Source organism: Numida meleagris, chromosome Z (genome assembly GCF_002078875.1).
Source record: "Numida meleagris isolate 19003 breed g44 Domestic line chromosome Z, NumMel1.0, whole genome shotgun sequence".
NCBI classification, from domain to species: domain Eukaryota; kingdom Metazoa; phylum Chordata; class Aves; order Galliformes; family Numididae; genus Numida; species Numida meleagris.
This window is the reverse complement of record NC_034438.1, coordinates 20,580,300-20,596,810: the sequence shown is the minus strand read 5'-3', so window position 1 is coordinate 20,596,810 and position 16,511 is coordinate 20,580,300.

Here is a 16,511-nt window from a genome sequence, read left to right as displayed (position 1 = left end):
TCTGAGGAGTGAAACAAGGGAGCTGTATGCTACATAATAATCCAGTACTGTTGCTAAAGGAAATGTTTAATTAAGCTGCTCTTTAAGGCAAAACTTTTTTTTCTCCTAATACTTTCTTTACTTAATGAAATTGTAAGGGTTATTGGAGTTAGGGGATTTCAAAGCTCATGTGTAATTTTCCCATGATTCTCTGTGGGCATGCTAACTTTGGGGAATGGGATTTTGTACTTGTTTCCTCATTTTGAAAGCTTCAGCTATCTGTAAAGCTTCACTTAACTGAAGGCAAATTTTACTTAGCTTTCTGTACCAGAACTGAGCAACCCTTATTAAGGTATTTCTCTACATGTACATGTAAGTGTAACTTTTATAGTTATATCAATTTACATGTCACTATTCTCTCAACTGATGTGGTCCTTTAAAAGAGAGAATATTGTATATGTTAGTCTACTTTTCAAACTATATTAACATTTCACGTATACAGATGTACATTCAGGCCACTATCACTTGCCACAGAATTGAAGTGCTTAAGATTTCAGGTGTAAACTAACGTACTAAGGAAATGATGCACGGAACTATTCTTTGCCATGCTAATGTTTGCTGATCTTTAAAAGGTGATGCCAAAATAAATATGACATTGTTTTCCCCTTTTGATTTACCATAATTTTAGTGATTCTGGTGTGTTGTAACAAATGTTATTGTTTCACTTGTGTCTCAACCAGAACCGAAGTGCCTACTTGTTTCCACAAAAAGTGTCATTCAACAGGTTTAGGTATGAAAACAAGACCTTTGATTTTAAAATTCATCTATTCGTTCTTCCAAGTGTTGTTTGTTTCAGTTTTCACAGTTTAAAGGATAGCGCCTCAATTAACTGCAGCTCTTCCGCAGGCCCAAGGTACTGATTGCCTGCTTCTTAAGAAGCACCAAAGATCTTACAAGGTGAAGGTGACAACAAGGACTGTCATCCCCCGTCGGCAGGCTTCAGTTATAGGACATAATGCATGTTTTCAGAAGGAAAGAAAAAATTATGCGCATAAGCAGTACATGGAGCAAGATCAAGAATTGAAATTATGGCAACACCAGGCGGAAGTAACATAAAAATTAAGAGTAAACAACCTCCATACTGCTTACAATAAGCTCTAGAATGCAAATCAACCTCTTTTACCAGCAAAATTTGTGTGAATGTTATATTATCACCATTAAGTTTACATTTTTTTAGGTTGTGGCATTCAACAGTGTCAACTTGAATAGTTTCTGTGATTTTTTTCTTGGAATATTTTCAACAGGCTAGTCAAATGGTTGTTTTATAGGGTTCTGAACTGTTACTAGTGGGCTGCTCTGGTTCCTTTGCAGCGTGCAAGGAAGAATAACTAAGGAACAAACAAAGGTATTAGCCATAGGTACCCAAGATATGGAGATAAAAACAAAATAACAATAAATTCTGAGTAATACAGAACTATTACACAACTCTTAAATTGAAGTTTTTTCTTTCAGCAATAAATTAGAGAATTTCAGAATTCAACAACACAATTATCACAACAAAAAATTGCAGTTCAATGAATGTGGAACACACTGAGTACCTTACAAGGTTTGATCTTTAAAGAGATCAAAGCTGTGATCAAAGGAGATCTTCAAGGACATCAGTACACATTGAACTCTATTTTCTCAGTGTTTCCATAGTTGACAACAAGAAAGCGAGTCACATTTGCACGTCACTCTGAGATGTATAATAATGAATGTGAGAAACCACTTGTTGTCTGTTTCATGCAGTAATCAGTTCCAGGAGCTTCCAAGCTGCACGTTCAGCACTTCATCTTTTGGAGTTTCTTACGTCTGTCCCCAGCCAGAAAAGGGAACAATCTATTTATGCAGAATAGGATGACAAATGTTGCAAAATATTGTTTTAACTCTATTTAATAGAAGTGTTTGATTACTCAGTAATGCCTTTTAGTTTCCACAGCAGAGTCAACAGGAAAGCTGTTGGAAAGAAGTTTGAACATTGTCATGTCTTAGGTACTCTCCCATCTTAACTTGTCAAAACTACTGTACACCAGAGATTCTTCAAGGCAAAGCACACATGTCCTCTGACCCAAGGCATTATCACCTTAGAAGGACACTAATGGGGACTCTAAATTACAAATCAATAAATAAGAAAAATGATGAATAGTAGAATACTGAAACTCTGCATAACTAGGAACTAAACTGGGAGAAAGAAGCTGAAACCAGGAATGAAAATAGTGGGAAAAGATCACAAATTAGTATCAGCCTAGGTATGACATTCACAGACCTGAAGTGCCAGTCAATAAAAGATAATAATGTTAGTACTGAATGAGGCAGCCTTATGCTCTTGTATGGTAATATGCCCCTTGCTTTGGCTAACAGAGTTTAAGAATTTTCAGCCCAACTCAGGCTCATCTGTGCATTTGACAGTACTCACCTCTGGTGGTGCTCATAGTCGGGTAATGTTAATGCAATGTCTTCAGTAGGATTTCCCCAAGTTCTGACTGATTCTCATATCACTAGCCTCACTGTTGATAACCCTGCATATCCCTGAGCATGTACAGTTGAAATTTTGTCATTAGCTAGCACTTCTAAACCATAAGTTTAGCTCAGACAAAAACAAACAAAAAGATAAAAAACAAAATAGTGCATGAAAAAGCTGAGTAAGATGAGAAGAAATTTGCAGAGAGCAGCACAGGCAGGCTGCTATGCAAGAGAAGGTAACAAGAGCCAGGGTAACAACAAAGTACACAGGACACTGACCTCATAGAAAAAGAACACAGTCCCAGAGTACCTGAGTAAGAACAGCAGAACAAGTCCAATGACAGTAACCAGGTTTTGCTACAGTCCAGTGATTACTGGACAAAGCCATGCTGATAAGGCAAGTCCAAGCCAGGAAGTCAGCAATGCAAAGTCAGGACTGTGAAGTTACAAGGCCGAGCAGAGGCATCCCTACAGCATAGCCTAGACAAGAACCAAGGACAAGGGCCTGCACTTAAATTCATCACCCAAACAAACCAGAAAGTTTCGGACATGGCTTCTCACAGTTCATTCTAACAACTTAGCTGTTTTCACAAAGACCTGATGCAAGACTACATGGTTATGCCATTATCAGAGCTGATCATGACACAAGCATTTAAACCCCAGGCAAGGAGGTTGTAGAGTTTCTTTATATACTTTTGCTTCTGACATAATCTCTTCCTAGCTTTGCACTATCACTGATGAAAGCAGCAGTGAAGATGTCCTCAGATTTCTGAGTATCCCAAGACACTCCCTCCCCTGTGACACCCCATTTCTTCAACGCTTTTTCAGGAAGGAATGACAAGCCACCTGCAACAAGCTAAGGCTTGTTCTGATCCCACGATCAGAAACCTTTTAATAAAAAAAAACAAAAACAAAGCCTTGTAAAATTGGCCTGTTCTCTCACCTGTGAGTTGCAAAGGCAGTTGCAGCTATGCCCAAGTTGAGATGGTCTGCATATGAATTGTAGGCTCTAAAAACCAAGATGAAAGATATTCAAGTCTAGAGGATACTGACGCTTTCACTGAGGAAAAATCCTTCCCTCCTCCCATAGACAAGTAGGAAGGAAATGATGCAGCGAGCCAAGGGAGGGGCCTATTTCTAAGTAAACATTTAATGGTGAATCTCACTGTTTTGAATTTCACTGTTCTCATTGTTAATTTCCTTACACAGAAGCTGTATTTCCTCTTACCATATATGTGTAAATCTTTGGGTAATTTTGGAAGATCTTTAAGCCACCTTGTTCTTACTAGGCGTCTCTAATGATTTTTTGAAAATACACAACTGGCAAAAATGTAATTACTCTTTGACTGCTAAGCTAACTGGAACACAAAGGCAGGCAGACAGTGTTAAAAGCTTAATGGCTAACTGATACAAGAATGAGAAACCCATATCTTCTTCAATACTTGGACAGCTCTTGATTTACGTAAACAATAGTTCAATTTATGCATCTGAGAACTCGTCAGTATTCTGCCTGTTGTACTGTTCTTTAGAAGCTAAAAATGGGATGGGAGCAGCTCTCACCTGCAGCAACTACACCTTAGAAATTTTGAAGATGGCATCTGCCTCTGCCAAAGGAAAAACAAGAGAAGACTGTATGGTAGAGAAAGCCTTCCGCACTAATGATGATACATGCAAAATAGTCTTTAGATACTATATAACAGGAACTATTCAAAACAAAGTAGGAAAAGAATTATGTTGACTTGTACCAATGCAAATTTTTGTATTTGTATATTTCTTTCAGAGAGAAATCATAGAATCATACAGTGAATCATAGAATGGCCTGGGTTGAAAAGGACCTCAAAGATCATCGAGTTTCAACCCCCTTGCTGAGTGCAGGGTTGCCAACCACTAGACCAGGCTGCCCAGAGCCACGTCCAGTCTGGCCTTGAACGCCTCCAGGGATGGGGCATCCACAACCTCCTTGGGCAACCTGTTCCAGTGCATCACCACCCTCTGTGTAAAAAAATTCCTCCTAATATCTAACCTACATCTTCCCTATCTCAGTTTAAAACCATTCCCCCTTGTCCTATCGCTACCCACCCACGTAAACAGTCATACCCCCTCCTGTTTATACGCTCCCTTCAAGTATTGGAAGGCCACAATGAGGTCTCCCCTGAGCCTTCTCTTCTCCAAGCTAAACAAGCCCAGTTCCTTCAACCTTTCCTCACAGGGGTGGTGCTCCAGTCCTTTGATCATCTTGGTCACCCTCCTCTGGACCTGTTCCAAGAGCTCCGCATCTTTCTTGTGCTGGAGGCCCCAGGCCTGGATGTAGTACTCCAGATGGAGCCTCACAAGAGCTGAGTAGAGGGGTACAATCACCTCCCTCTCCCTGCTGGCCACTACTCTTTTAATGCAGCCCAGAACATAGTTGGCCTTCTGGGCTGCCAGCGCACACTGCTGGTCCATGTTCAGCTTCTCATCCACCAGGACCCCCAAGTCCTTCTCCACAGGGCTACTCTCAAGGAGGTCTTCCCCCAGTTTGTATAAATACCTGGGATTACCCCAGCCCAAGTACAGCACCTTGCACTTGGCCTTGTTGAACCTCATTAGGTTCTCACGGGCCCACTTCTCCAGCCTGTCCAGGTCCCTCTGGATGGCTTCCCTTCCCCCTACTGTATCGACTGCACCACTCAGCTTGGTGTCATCTGCAAACTTGCTGAGGGTGCACTCGATTCCATCATCTATGTAATTGATAAAGATGTTGAAGAGCACCGGTCCCAAGACTGAGCCTTGGGGGACATCACTCATGATTGGCCTCCACCCTGACACAGAACCATTAATCACAACCCACTGGCTGTGTCCAGCCAAACAGTTCTTAATCCACCAAACAGTCCATCCTTCAAATCCATACTTCTCCAATTTAGAGAGGAGGATGTGGTGAGGGACCTTGTCAACAGCTTTGCACAAGTCCAGGTAGATGACATCCATCGCCCTTCTCCCATCCACTGATGCCGTCACTCCATCATAGAAGGCCACCAGATTGGTCAGGCAAGATCTGCCCTTGGTGAAGCCCCTGGTGAAATATTAGAGTCTTATTCCATTGAAAGATATGATTCTTTTTAGATATGACTTTGACTTCCTTAAGGAAATTGCTTCTGTTACATTCAAATTCTACTCATTTGCTTTGCCAAACCTTTCCAAATCTCTGAAGTGTTCTGAATCTTAAACACTGCTTTCTTTCTAGAACATCTGTCAGATCTGTTCTATGTGCAGCTGCTGTTTCTGCTGTTACTGTATCTTCTTCTGACTGAAAAAAATTAATGGTTTGAATTTGGAAAAAAAAAAAAAAGGCCAAAAGAGCTTATGAGATAAGGTTTCTCTCTCTCTCTCATTTTCTTTTTTTTTCCCTCCTAGTCTGAATCTTTATTACCTTGTCTTCTAAGCAGCAACACAGAAAAGATTTAAATGTTTCTTTTCAATGCTGACAGTACAATGATTTCTTTAAATTTTCCTATATATCTAAAAAGACTTGTCCAAGATAACACTGACAAGGCAGGAGCTAAGTAATTAAAGGAAGAAAAAGCAGAGTGGAAGAAATCTTCTTCTCTCTTCATCTGAAATGATGATATCTGTAGATTAATTTTCATTTGATGGCTGATAACAAATGAGCTAGTCCTGATATGAGTGAAAAAAATCACATATATTGTTAAATTTAAGGATAGTGTTCCTCTTTTCTGGATGGTTTAAATGGCATCTTCTGTATTTCGAAACAAGGTCTTCATTTTTCTTCTCTAAATTAGTTGCATGCATTGTATTTGGTCTTGTTTCAGTAAAGTGTTAGGGAAGAATACAAAAAAAGAATAAAATTGGTATTCACTGCCTTTGAGGAGGAAGCTTTTTCACTCTAAAGATATTGCTATGGGAATGTTTACAGGAAACTTGAAAATCTTCACTTTTTGGTTGCCAAGGTAAGAGTATAGTATTCCTTTCAATATTAGAGGATAAGAGAAAAACAACAGCAAAGAAAGTACACTTAAAATATAGATGAAAAAATTAATATTTGCTGTTCAGAAATTAATTTAGGTTGGAAATTGACAGAGACATTTTAAACATCAAAGGATGGAAGTCCCAGAAGACCAAGAAGTACAACTTCAGAAAGATGGAGCTTGATAAATATAATGGCTTACATAAATGTGTGGTTGCATGAGACAGGAAGAGACTAGGTAAATAGAACCAGGTGATCTCTGTTACTCCAGAATTCCTGTTACTACTGACACTTAATTAAAAAAAAATCCTACTAAGAAAGCTTAAGAATAATATGAAATGATATGATGTCTTAAGTGCTAGTGAGAGGGAAGGGATAATAAAAGTACACTTGAAGAATTCAGAACAATAGCAGACAGCCTAAAGAAAAACAGCCAATTTGGGGAGCAGTAAATCTGAAGGAATATTTGCTGAGTCACCTGTTTAAAAATGTAAGCTTCTTAAAAAATCTAGTCCTACAATCCTTAAAGCTGTCATGCTACAGAGTGTTGCATTCTGCAGCTCAAATGTTGACAAGATTAACAGTTTAAAGTTAGGTGATTTAAAGGAATGAAAAAGGTGTAGGACTAATAACATGAGGCTGGATCTGAGCTACAGGTTGTGTATGCACTGAGAGCAGGGTTACTTTAAAAGTATATGTTAGAACTTACAATGTTACAATCGCCAACTTACAAGGAAAGGTATACCTCTTACTTGGCACATAACTGAGGTAGTAAGATTTTAAAAATGAATACAAGGAGTTAGAATCTCTGGGAAAAAAATTTCCAGATTTAATGAGATATAGAACAGTTACTGAGCTATAGAACAGTTTAAATTCAGCATTTTCAACCTTTGCCACTCTATGACCTCTAGAAAATATCCCCTTTCCACCTCAGTTCATCTTGGCATAACTCTTACTGAAGCAGAAAAAGAAGGTTACATGGTTGCTGCTGGCTAAGGACAGGTTTTGCTGGGTATAAGTCATTTTCATCAAGGACCTGAAACCTAAACAGGATCAGAAATGTTCCAAAATAATGCTACAAAGCTCCTCAGAAAACTGGAAAAACTGGACACACAGCAGAAACAGATGCCATTCTAGCTTCTCTTACATCTTGTCTGTGAAGCTGGACAATAGGAAGGACATTTTTAAAACAGATAATGAGGAATCTCACCTCTACACTGATACAGGAATAGTAGGCATTTTAAAAAGAGTATCACTGCCCAAATAGCAGTGAAACAATAGTACAGAAGTCCCAAACAGCTGTGAAGAACTTCAACAAAACAGCCTTCTCTGGCTAAGCCAGTAACAGCTCTGTGACTGCTGGCAAAGAAGTACTTACTTCTAATGGACTAGAAAGACCAAGTACTGCAGACAGGCAGACAAAAGCTGAAAGAAAAAAGACCATATGACCTGCAAAATGAATACTAACAGGCTGTAAATTCTGCAGTTCCACTCCTCCAGACTGCTTGCTAACAGACATGGCTGTCTTCTGCTAGTTTGCCTCCTAGCATGCAAGTCTGTCAAGGCCCCTAAATCCAGCAACTACCAATACTATTTCAGTTGAATTTCTCTAATCAAGTTAAGTTTGTTACAGCATCATCCATGTTATGAAGGCTACTGAAACCTCACCCCATTGACAAGAGAGAAAAGCTGCTGACAGTAAAAGAGTTGAACCCATCATCCAGACCTAAGTGTCTGGTGCCAAGTCAGATGCTCTCAGGTCCCTGACACACCTGTGCAGATCTGACAAATTATGATAAACTACCTGTGAGTAATGCACTGTCCTTTTTGTAACAAGGAGGGAATACCACATGATGCTGAAACGAGTTCAGACATTTATACACAGGCACCTGAACCAAGACCAAGCAGATACCTCTAGAGGTCTATCGATAATCATAGAATCATAGAATCATAGAATTAGCTAGGTTGGAAAAGACCTACAAGATCATCCAGTCCAACCATCCACCTACCACCAGTAGGTAGGTAGTAGACCAACAGGCTGCCAGTTTCTCCAGGAGAATACTGCGGAAGACAGTGTCAAAGGCTTTGCTGAAATCTAGGTAGACCACATCAACAGCCTTTCCCTCATCCACCAGACAGGTCACTCGATCATAGGAGATCAGGTTGGTCAAGCAGGACCTGCCCTTCACAAACCCATGCTGGCTGGGCCTGATCCCCCAGTTGTCCTGCAAATGCCGCGTGATCTCCCTCAGGACAATCTGCTCCATAACCTTCCCTGGCACTGAGGTCAGGCTGACAGGCCTGTAGTTCCCTGAATCCTCCTTACGACCCTTCTTGTAGATGGGAGTCACACTGGCAAGTCTCCAATCTTCTGGGACCTCTCCAGTTGACCAGAAACACCGATAGATGATGGAAAGCGGCTTGGTTATCTCCTCCATCAGCTCCTTCAGTACTCTCAGGTGGATCTCGTCTGGCCCCATGGACTTGTGGCAGTCCAGGTGGAGTAGTAGGTCTCTGACTGTTTCCTCCTGAATCGTGGGGGGTTTATTCCACTCCCCATCTGAGACTTCCAGGTCAGAGAGTAGAATACTCTGAAGATAACTGGTCTGACTTTTAAAGACAGACGGGAAGAAGGAATTGAGAACCTTAGCATTTTCATTGTCCTCAGTGGCCATGTTCCCAGCCGCATCCAGTAAAGAGTGGAGATTCTCCTTGGTCCTCCTCTTACTGTTAACATATTTGTAGAAGAGTTTCTTGTTCCCTTTTATCCCAGCAGCCAAGCTGAGTTCAAGCTGGGCCTTTGCCTGTCTCATTTTCTCCCTGCACATCCTAACAACTTCTTTGTACTCTCCCCGAGTTGCCTGTCCCTTCTTCCACAGGAGGTAGATTCTCTTTTTCTCCTGGAGCCTCAGGAAAAGCTCCCTGTTCATCCACGCTGGTCTCTTTCCCCGCCAGCTTGCAGCTCAGGGGGACAGCCCATTCCTGCGCCTTCAGGACTTCTTTCTTGAGGAGCGACCAGCCTTCCTGGACCCCTTTACCCTCCAAGACCGAATCCCAAGGGACCCTCCCTACCAGTCTCCTGAACAATTCAAAGTCTGCCCTCCGAAAGTCCAAGGTAGCAGTTTTCTTGTCTCCTCTCCTGGTTCCACCAAGAATTGAGAACTCTACCATTTCATGATCGCTATGTCCAAGACAGCCCCTGCCTTCCACATCTCCCACCTGACCTTCCCTGTTTGTAAACAGCAGGTCAAGCAAGGCACCTCCCCTGGTAGGTTCTCTCACCAGCTGCAGAAGGAAGTTATCTTCCATACTCTCTAGAAACCTCCTAGACTGCTTCTTCTGCGTCGTGTTGTATTCCCAGCATATATTGGGGAAGTTGAAGTCCCCCATGAGGACAAGAGCTGGCGATCGCACAACTTCTGCCAGCTGTTCACAGAACGCCTCATCAGTCTCTTCATCCTGGTTAGGCGGTCTGTAACAGACCCCCACCAGGATGTCTGCTTGTCAGCCTTTCCTTTGATCCTAACCCATAGAGATTCAACATTATCTTCCCCAGTTGCAAGCTTGATAAAATCAAAACACTCTCTAACATAGAGAGCCACACCACCACCCCTCCTTCCTTGCCTATCCTTTCTGAAGAGCTTGTAGCCATCCATTGCAGAACTCCAGTCATGGGAGCAATCCCATCATGTTTCCGTAATGGCAACTAAGTCATAGTTTGCCTGCCGCATGATGGCTTCCAGCTCCTCCTGTTTGTTGCTCATGCTGCAGGCATTGGTGTAGATGCATTTCAGCTGAGCCCCTAGCCTCACCCCTAATCCCAATGCTCCCCTAGGCACACCTCTTGCAGGCATGGTTTTATCCTCTTCCCCCTTCCTCTCTAGTTTAAAGCCCTCTCTATAAGCCCTACCAGCTCCTCGGCAAGGATGCGTTTCCCCCTTTGAGACAGGACAGACCCATTAGCAGACCTCAGGCCTGGTGCCGAGTAAATGGCCCCATGATCAAAGAACCCAAAACTCTTGCCTTTGCACCAGCCTCTCAGCCATGTGTTTACGAGATGGGTTCTCCTGCCCCTTTCAGTGTCCTTCTCTGTCACTGAAGGGATAGAAGAAAATACCACCTGTATTCCTTTTCCTTGAACTAATCGCCCTAGTCCCCTGAAGTCATTTTTGATAAGTTTCAGGCTTCTGTCAGTAACTTCATCGCTACCAGCCTGAACTATTAATAAGGGGTAATAATCAGAGGGGCGGATCAGACTGGGGAGTTTTCTAGAGATATCCCTGACCTGGGCCCCAGGGAGGCAGCACACCTCCCTACAGGTAGGGTCAGGCCGACATATAGGGCCCTCCGTTCTCCTCAGAAGGGAGCCACCTACGATGATCACCCTTCTGTCCTTCCTGGCAAAGGCAGACTCAAGGAGTGGAGTCGATTGCCTCACCCTAGGCAACTTTGCAGGCAGACCTCCTCCTGCATCCTCACTCGCCTCTCTCTCAAGTTCCAGGGCCTCAAACCTGTTACACAGAGGCACCTGGGGAACCGAGGTAGACCAGGATGGGGGTTGCTTGCGTCACCGAGCTGGGACTTGTTTCCATTCCTCCTCTTCTCACACTTGGTTTCCTTCAGCTCAATTATGGCAGGTGAGAGGATCTGCCACTGTTTGCGGGGGTATCATTCCAGTGTCTTCCCTGCAGAGAGTTAAACCACCAGTCTATCTCCCGCACACATTCCCTGATGGTTCTTAATCTCTCTGCCTCCTCCTTGAGCTCCACTACCATACTGAGCAGCTCATCCACCTGCTCACACCTCACACAGGTGGGATCCCTTGCCACCCTCCCCCAGCAGCAGCAGGCTCAGACACTCCCTGCAGCCTGAGATAATATTTATTTAAACAAGTTTACATAGAGGAACTATCCGCCAAAGGGAAAAATAAAGAAATAAATCAGTTCAGGCTTTGTTTTTACTTCAGAAAGTGGGTGCGCAGCCAGGAGGCGGCAGCGGTGCCCTAAGGCCGGCCCTCGCCTCAGCCCCAGCGCCCATGGTGCGTCTAAGGGGCCCGTGTCCCCACCGCTACAGCAGGCAGCTTCGCGGCCGCAGAAGCACTGCAGGTCTTCCCTATGGCCCCTTTCTCAGACGCGTGCCCGGAGCGAAAGAGAGCGGGACAGAGGGCACTCGGAGCGGAAGGGAACGCCGGCGCAGGGAGACCGGGCACCGCCGCCCCTCCCGCCTGCTCCTCACCCCTCCTGCTGGTGGTGCCGGGAAGACGGCAGCATTTGCCACGTGTCGGTTGGCCCGGCAAGGAAGCCTTCTGCCCTTCGTGTATTTCTGTGTTCTAAAACATCTTATTTTATTCATGGTCTATAAAGAGTTTGTTTAAATATTTAGTTTTTGAACTAGACATTAGTAGGCTTGAATTGTGCAGTCTTTTTTAATGGAAAGTGTTATAAGACTTCAACTATGGATAACGAGATGGCAGCTGTCCTTAAAAACTAAGGGAAAAAAAAAGAAAAAGATTGTTACGATCTTCCTTCAGAATTTTCTCTCAGTTCTCCAATTCCCAGTTGCCACCTTTTGAATGTTGTATGGAAGAAGCAAGCAGAAAGACTTTCGATCAGTCACAAAAATGCTTAAATTGTAAACTTATCCTGCAGTATAGAAGTGAAATGTGAGAAAGGAGCAATAAAGATTTTAGCATGAGTTACTAGAAACTTTGTAGTTCTGTATTTTAGCCACCTATTGTCATCCACTTGCAATGAAAGAAGAGTATTATTCAGGTTTGTCTTTTTTTCCCCCACAAAAACGTATAAGGAGGCCAAAAGTATTAAGACAGAGTGTAGCAGACCTAATATTAGACTTCATCTTGTGAGACCACACATCAGCATTTGAGATTTGTTCTATCTGATATCCAGATTTCAGATCTTGCACGCACCATGCTCAGTGTCCTCGCATGAACTAAGCTTTGCCCAGGTTCCATATCACCGTGACTGCAGTATCTGAGTGCCTTGCAGCTGGGCTTCAAGCACTGTGAGAAGAATTCATTGCCCCCTTCCATTACTGTGAAATGTACTGATTAATATTTATCACTCTTGCACCTACATGATGTTTTGGGGCTTAAAAAAAGTTTCTTTTATTTTTCCTCTCAAATTTTAGTGAAAGATAATCCTCTGCTTTCTTGACTAAGCAAATTTATCCCTTAATGCCTCTTCAGTTCAGATATTCACCAGGCCTTGGCTCATGCCCACTATCTATTAAAAAATAACTAGAAGGCGTTCCATTAGCTCTTGGTTACCAGTGTTCCTTAAGTTTGAGAAATAAAGCATCTCTCCATCAGGATTAGTAAATGCTATAACAAATATCAGAGGCTGGAGAGAAACTGCAAAATTGATTAGAACTATGGTGAGGTTTCAGAATGAATAAAGACTGAAATTTTACTAGTCTTTAGTTCAGGAAGAAGAAACAAAAGTAAAGTTTATAGAGTAACAAAGAACAAAAGAATGAGCGTATCACTGCACTCCAGAAAGGAAGAATAAAAAGGACTTAGATCCTCTAAGGAAAGACAACATACATAAACCTGATTCCATCAGAGGATGTGCTGAAGTTATGCAACTCATTGCATTGTGACTTATGCCAAGAGCTTTGCATGATTAATTAGCATGTATACATTTATCTCATTAATGTATGCTTTATCACATTTAATAAAAATACAGAGATATGAGCTATCATGTAACCTGGTGTGTTAAATTCCATGTGACAGTATGTGGGTAAATTCCATGCTAGGCATAACTACTTCTTGATCTACCTGTCTTTGTTTGAAAATAGTTGTTAAAAAATAATCACACTGACCTGACAGCAACTTCTGTGCATTTACCAATATAGCAAGATTTTAAAGAATTTACAGCATATGTCTGTGTGAAAGTTGTATGAAGGTTATTTTCTTTCTTCCTTTCTATCTCTTGTAGTGTTGCAGTGTACATAATCTTGTTGTCTACAGTTTTTTTTTTGGCAATAATGTAGACTTTAATGAATGTCAACGGTTTACGGGTGTTAGGCCCGATTCCGTGACAAAGGGGACGGGGGACCCAAGGGCCCACGTCCCGGGAAAAGGGAAAAGGGGAAAAGGGTAAGGAGATGGCCCTGAGAGCAAAGAACAGCGGCAACAATCTGAGGAGAAACAAACTAATTTACTAAATAAAATATCAGAATGCAGAACAACACACTATAATACAATATAATTACAATTTGAGCTGATAAATCCAATACAGAGAGAGAGAATGTCCCAAAATCGAGGTAGGCCTTACTCTACTACCGACGATAAGACGGCTGGAGAGCGAGGTGCTGCCAAGACGAGAGACGGCGGAAAAAAGGGACGAGGTCTCGTGATCTGCAAGTTTTTATACTGCGAGCTTTTATCTTTTCCCTCCGGCTGGAAATGGTAACAGAGGAGCAAAGTACTGTGGGGACTGTAGTAGTCCTTCTCTTCTAAGGACCAGGTACATTCACTACATGATGTTATGATGTAGAGTACCAATAACCGAAAATCATAAAACCATGACAATGAAATAGTTGAATAGCATCATATTTTTAACATATCATGAACCAAAATTAATTGGTAAATTTAATAACAGATCACCTCCCCAAGTAACATTTTTAATAGCCATTAGATATCAGATTTTTTTTTTAATTTTCATTGCTGAAAAATCCATTATACCTTTGGGGATGGAGCTATTGAGCACATCTATCAGTTGTTAAGACTTTTAATAAAAACACGACAGTGCAGACATCTCTTGGACATTCTTTATTTATTACAGAAAAGCAGAATCTGGTTAATGAGGACATTGCTGCGAGGAAAATAAATAGATTTTGAAAATAATCTTTCTATGCATTTTGATTCCATGCTTCTTAAATACTCATTCATGCTCACAAGCACACAATTTTGTGACTGCATACAAGTATTCTAATGATAAATGTGGTATACTCTGAAGAACAGCTTGTGACCTGAAATCATAAAATACACTGCAGTTACCTTTCTCTGTGCTATTTACAGAATGTTATTGTGCTTTCAGCTATATGCTCTTAGAGTATGTAGGCATGCATTCCTTGGATGGAATTCAGTTTGCTTACAGAAACACAACTTCTATGAGGGTATTTTAGATGCACTTGTCCTCATTGCATCAAAAGTGTTTATTTAGGGTTAATTATTCAAAAATATACAAGGGCTGCTCTGTAAGTAATGCCTCCTATTTTATTATGTTGGCCCATGATATCAGAGGCAGACGGTGGTATGGCAGTAGAGGTTGAACCCTCTCACCAATATTCATTCCATTACATGTTGTTCCCGCGTGACTCATGACAGCAGAGGGGCAGTCTGACAAACTGGAGTCTGACAAAGAAATGTGTATGAAGCAAAGGTGTGTCACTGAATTCCTCCACGTGGAAAAAAAGGCACTCACTCACTGACATTCACTGACGCTTGCTGAACATTTATGGAGACAAAACTGAATGTGAGTACAGTGAGGCAGCGGGCAGTATGTTTCAGCAGTGGTGGCAGTGACATGAAAAATAAGCCATGTTCCAGATGCCATGCACACCTGTCACACCACAAAATGAAGATCCATTTGGAACCTGGAGCAGACTGCAACCAGGAACCTCTGTACAGAGATGAATATTGGCTTCAAGACATTGGAAAAAATGATGGTATGTTGGAATATTGCAAAATTTGTGCCAGGTGGGTCCCATAAATGCTCACACAGGAACAGAAATAACATCGTATGCAAGTTTGTCAGGATGTACTGAAGTAATATGAGGCTGAAGGCGATAGTTTTCTGGATTACGTCATTGCTGGTGATGAGACATGGTGTCACCACTATGCGTCAACAGTCCATGGAGTGGTGACACGTGCATTCCCCATAGAAGAAAAAAGTTCAAGACGCAGTCTTCATCTGGTAAAGTGATGTGCACTATCTTTTGAGATAGGAAAGGGGTGATCCTTCTGGATTTTCCTGAATCCAGACAAACCATCAAGTCTGACCACTGCATCATGATGCTGACTGAGCTGAAGGCTCTAACTTCCAAAGACAGGCGAGAGATGAAGACAATCTTTCTCCTGCAATACGATAATGCCAGGCCCCATACCAGTATGAAGACTAGTTTGAGCACATTGCCAGTCTTGGCTGGATGGTCCAACGACATTCACAGTATAGTTCAGATTTGTTGTCTTCTGACTTGCACCTGTTTGGGCCAATGAAGTATGGACTGCATGGTAATGTTTTCCTGGCAACAATGCCGTCACAGCAGCTGTGAAACAGTGGGTCACCTTCGCTGGTACAGATTTTCATTAGCATGGCATGCAGGGTCTTGTTCATCCCAGGAAAAAATACATAGCTAACAGTGGTGACTGTGTTGAAAAAGTGCCTGTAGCTGAGAATTTGCCTATCAGACAGTGTTATTGTACTCATTGTAGCTGTTATTGTTTCCATGGAAATAAATAGGAGGCATTACTTTTGGAGCAATCTGAAGGGTTGAAAGACTGAAAGGTGACCAGATGACTACAACTTGGAAAAAAACATCTGTCTGCTGTATCTTCTTGAAAAGAAAAGTATCCTTTGAGAGAAATGTTACAAACTCAGTTACACAACTTCCTAAATTTGGAATGGTATGACTGACTGATCACTATTCATAAAGAAAAATTCCTGCTTTCCTATCTTGGAATTAAATTAGATCTCAGGTTTTGGGCCATGCAGTTTTCTAACATTGTTGTCAAGGTGCGTGTTTTCTTCCTTCTTCAGTAAATGGCATTTCAAGAGAAAAATTTGGTAGAAAAATCAGTTAGAAAAACATACTTAATAGGTACCAGATACAGTTCAGTGAATAGCCTTCTGTAACAAGTTGCATTTGGAAGTGTCTTACCAAAAAAAACCCATAGAGTATCTAACTCTAGAGGCATTTTCTGTGACAAGGAAACATTTCCTCCTTACCCACAACTAAACCCTTATGCAGCAAGAAGGAATTTTGTTCCTGCTAATGTGTTGGCTCATGGTGGAGCAGCTGACAGGCTCATAGCCACTTTCTC